We start from the raw sequence: 4,774 nt of genomic DNA on the forward strand, positions 1-4,774 counted from the left end.
CCAACGGCTCGCAGCTCTTCTGGCGAGAACAACAGCCCATGTGAACCCTGTTCGTTCCTTAACGCATTTCCTTCTGCAGGGCCTTCTGTCCTTGAAGCCCAGTCCTCCATGAGAAATCACCTCGGTCACAAATGTGCCCATTTTCTGGATGGAAAAACAGGTCCCCAGAAGACCCCCAAGCTGAGCAGTTGCAAGGCTGCTTGCCAGGACGTACAGCTGCTTGGGTTTTAGTAGCCGCAGCGACTAAAATTTCAAAACAAACTGTTTCTTCTCTTCTCAGTACCAGCTACCACGTCCATGTCCAAGAGCACGGGCCAATTCAGGGCTGGACCGTGCTTTGCGCCTCCTGTGCCTCTCACTTGCAATTTCCCCACCCAGATCTGATGTCTTTTTTTTTTTTTAAAAGAGATTTATATTTATGTGAAATGCAGTGTTATAGAGAAAAGGAGAGGGAGAAAGCTTCCAGCTGCTGGTTCACTCCCTAAATGGTCCTAACGGCTGGGGCTGGGTTGGAACTGGGCCAGGCCAAAGCCGGGGGCCAAGAGCTTCATCTGGGTCTCCCATGTGGGTTCAGGGGCCCAAGCATGTGGGCCATCTTCCGTTGCTTTCCCAGGCCATTAGCAGGGAGCTGAATCGGAAGTGGGGAAGCTGGGACTTGAACCAGCGCCCATGGATGCTGCAGACAGTGGCTTAACCGCTATGCCCCAGTGCCAGCCCTCAGACCTGACCGCTGGGGTCTCTGACTCTTGCGAAGGCTGTTGAGGATCAGAGAAGCATGCGAGCTGAGACTGGGGTGAGGAGACCAACGTTCTAGAACAACTGACGGTGTGCGGGCTCCTCTCCTTCAGCTCCCACCCCAGCCTGGGAGGTGCAGACTGGGACTGCTCTCGCTTTATACAGATAAACAAACCAGAACATCGCCAGCTTGCGGGAAAGGGTAGCTCCGTCCCGAAGTCTGAGTCCAGGGCCTGTGCCCGACCCTGCTGTCTCTCAGCAAAGCGCCCGAGGCCCGACCAGGTGAAGTGCTTCCTGTTCCACTACGACGATGCCACCTCACGGAGTGTCAAATCTCGCCTGCGTTAGGAGTGAGTCCGGTCTGAGCTCAGAGAAACGACAAAAATAGCAGTAGCTGAGGAAGCCATGTAGAGACGGCTTGCAAATTTATAAATAAAAGTACGTAACAAGTGAATTAAGTCAAATCTCAGTAATTAATAACCGAATTCTCAAATGACTCAGCCTCCAGCAGGCCTAAACTTGTGCCCATGGCTGAGCCAGTCTTTGGCAAGAGTAACAGGATGACTTTTTTTTTTTTATTCCAGAGAAGTGAATACCTGACAAAAAATTGGGTCATGCTTATAGTAATAATTATTACATGTTAAAGCCAACAATCATTATTCCCTAGCCATTACTGTAAGAATTTCAGACAGGCCAACTCATCCATTTCCCAAAATAACCCTGGGACGCTGGCTGTGCTGTTGAATATGGTATCCACTAACCATCGGTGTCTAACTTCAGTTAAGAGGAAGTAAAATTCACTTCCAGGGGCTGACACTGCGGTGCAGCGAGTTAAGCTGGCACCTGCAATGCTGGCATCCCAAATGGGCACAGGTCGAGTCCCGGCTGCTCCAGTTCCAACCCAGCACCCTGCTAATGTGCCTGGGAAAGCAGCACACGACGGTCCAAGTGTTTGGGACCCTCCAGCCATCAGTAAGACCCAGAAGGAGTTCTGGACTTCTGGCTTATGCCTGGGTGGCCATCTGGGGAGGGAACCAGCAGATGAAAGATCTCTGTCTCTCCCCCTCTCTTTGTAACTCTTTCAAGCACACAAATAAATCTTTAAAAAAATTAATTCCACAATTGCACACAGTATTTTAAATACTCAATAGCCACACAAGGCCAGTGGCTCCACACTGGACAATGCTGGTCAAACAGTCCCATCCTTGCAGGCAGGACCAGCTGCGTGGGCGTGGGCCCTGGCCAGCTTGGCTGGGCTCGGTCGGATGTCCTGCTGCCCTAACATAGTGTATTAAAAGTCTTCAGTTTCGGCCAGCGCCGTGGCTCACTAGGCTAATCCTCCGCCTTGCGGCGCCAGCACACCGGGTTCTAGTCCTGGTCGGGGCGCCGGATTCTGTCCCGGTTGCCCCTCTTCCAGGCCAGCTCTCTGCTGTGGCCAGGAAGGCAGTGGAGGATGGCCCAAGTACTTGGGCCCTGCACACCATGGGAGACCAGGATAAGTACCTGGCTCCTGCCATCGGATCAGCGTGGTGCGCCGGCTGCAGCGCGCTGGCCGTGGCGGCCATTGGAGGGTGAACCAATGGCAAAAGGAAGACCTTTCTCTCTGTCTCTCTCTCTCTCTCTCTCACTGTCCACTCTGTCAAAAATTAAAAAAAAAAAAGTCTTCAGTTTCCCCCACGCCTCAGTCTCACAATGTAATCTGATTGCACATGTACTTTTCATAGAAGGCTTCAGAAATTTATCCAATCAATTGCGGGTTATCGAAGTCTAGAGACGTTTTAACAGGGGTCCTGAGTTTCCAGTTTGCACTGGGACAGGCAAGTTAGGTCCTGGGGGCACAAGGTTAACTGGATGGCACTGTCCCATCAATGAGGAAGGCAGAGTTGGAGCGGAGCTCACTGAAGAGGGAGGATTGGCACTGCGACAGTGTGGCCAACGGCCTGCCCCTCCCACAGGGAGAATGCGCCCCCAGCGCTCCTTCCCTGCACAGAAACATCTCACCTTCAGCACAGGGCCGGGAGCTCCCCACGGCCCCTGAGCCCACCGGCCACCCCTACCACGCTCCACCGCCCTGCTGCCTGGGACCGATCCTAGCGGGGAATTTCCCAAAAGTCTCTCCTAGTGTTTTCCTTTCTTCTTTTTAAAAAAACAAACAAAAAAACTAGGACAAGCGATTGTCTCCGTGCTTAGGTCAGGGGAGGCCGCGCAGCTTGTTCGAGTGCCTGGTCTGGGTCCTGGCTCCTCTGCTTCCAGTACAGTTTGCTGCTAATGCACACCCGGGGCGGGGGGGGGGGGGACGGGCAGCACATGACGGCTCACGTGTTTGGGACCCGCCACCAAGTGCAAGATGTGGATGGAGCTCCTGGCTCCTGGCTCCAGCCTGGCTTAGCTCTGGCTGTTGCAGGCATTTGGGGAGTGAACCAGCAGATGGAAGAACTCTCTCTGCCTCTCAAAATGATAATAAATAAAAGCTTAAGAAATTAAAAATTGAGGGCTGGCATTGTGGTGTAGTGGATGAAGTCACTGCCTGTGATGCCAGCATCCCATGCCGGGACTGGTTTGTGTCCCGGCTGCTGCACTTCTGACCTGGCTCCTGAGGGTATCAGGCGGGACTGGGAGTCTGTGGCCCCTGAGACACGGTAGAATGTCCTCACAAGCAGGCAGCCAGCTGTGGCTGGAAGGCCTGTCTCCAGACGGACCCGTGCCTCCCCCACTATAGCTCCTTGTGATGCGTATGTGACCTTGCAGCTTTGAATCATGCCTTCAAGTTGGTTGTGGTCTTCCAAGCTGAGCTGGCAGAGGAAGGGGCCGAGGCCCTAAGGAGAATTGGGTTGTCTCCAAGAGACCCCCGCTATCTCTATGAGCCCCAAGCCAATCAGCATACGGTATGTGAAACCCCCATCCAATGGGCACTCACGCTGCAACCCCTCTTCCCCCGCGACTGGTAACGGCTCGCTGCTAACAGCCTGGGAAAACAGCGGCAGATGGCCCAAGTGCGCGGGCCCCTGCACCCATGTGGGAGACCCAGAAGAAGCTCCTGGCTCCTGGCTTCAGCCTGGCGCAGCCCTGGCTGTTGCGGCCATCCGGGGAGCGAACCAGCGGATGAGTCTCCCCCTCTCTCTGTAACTCTGCCTTTCAAATAAACAAAGAAATCACTTAAAAATTAGAAAACTTCAAAAAAATAATCTACCACTCAATCAGTGAACATGTTTCCAGAAGTCATTCTCACGCAGCATTTGCACCGTCTTCCAGGGACGAAGGGCTGTGGGGTGCTCACTGTGCAGCCCCCCGCTGAGAGCCACGGCCACACCCCACCCCCACAGCAGCAGCCAAAACAACATTCCTTAAAGTTGCATCTTCCGTACCACGCAGTTTCCACAGTCAGGAGAGAGGAGAAACGTCTGCATTTTCCTGGTCTTAACGCATGAATGCTGCCTCCGTCTCTTCACTTTGTGGGGTATTAAATAAACTGACCCTGTTTAGGACGGCAGCGTCCAGAGAGCGAAGCAGCTGAGGAAGACTCCGTGATGGTTTCCCCGAGGCCGAGGGGTCAGGGACCATCCCTTGTAGAATTGGTAAGGATTTCCAGACGGAACTCATTTGTGAGCTGATCTCAAGGAGTGTCAGCAAACGAACGAAAGGGGCACAAACCTGGGAGGAGAACGCAGGGTGATAATTGCCAGGATTTTAGTAAACACCGAGAGCTGATTAGCTCCCCTGGTTAAACTAATTAAGTGAGCAAAAATAATGGTAGAAAATACAATACAGTTGTTCCGTATTAAAAGCACTTGCACTTCAACACCAGGACAGCGTTAGGAACTCGTTCGGGTGATTGATAGGAGGGTTCCCAGGTGGCAGGAGTGGGGGCGGGGTGAGAGGGGCCGCACAGCTGTGTGTGCTCCCCAGGCCGTGGGGGTGCCCAGTGTGCCCGGAGGCCTTCTCGAGAGCACCCCGCCCTCGGAGTCTGCAGTCTGTGTGACCGAGCGTCGCAGGGCAGGAGGCTGGCATGAGCCCTCGCTGTTTGCCCTCTGAATTGTTG

General features: G+C 53.7%; 1 non-coding gene across 1 annotated transcript; it reads right to left on the bottom strand.

The window, feature by feature from the left end:
• Positions 1–2,411: 2,411 nt before the first annotated feature.
• LOC127488401 (small nucleolar RNA SNORD60) lies at positions 2,412–2,490 on the bottom strand. The gene has a single exon (XR_007916100.2). It is a non-coding gene; the product is annotated as a small nucleolar RNA SNORD60 (small nucleolar RNA).
• Between the last annotated feature and the right edge of the window lie 2,284 nt (positions 2,491–4,774).

Source organism: Oryctolagus cuniculus, chromosome 14 (assembly GCF_051225735.1).
Source record: "Oryctolagus cuniculus isolate XC-2025 breed Fujian yellow rabbit chromosome 14, ASM5122573v1, whole genome shotgun sequence".
Lineage (NCBI taxonomy): Eukaryota > Metazoa > Chordata > Mammalia > Lagomorpha > Leporidae > Oryctolagus > Oryctolagus cuniculus.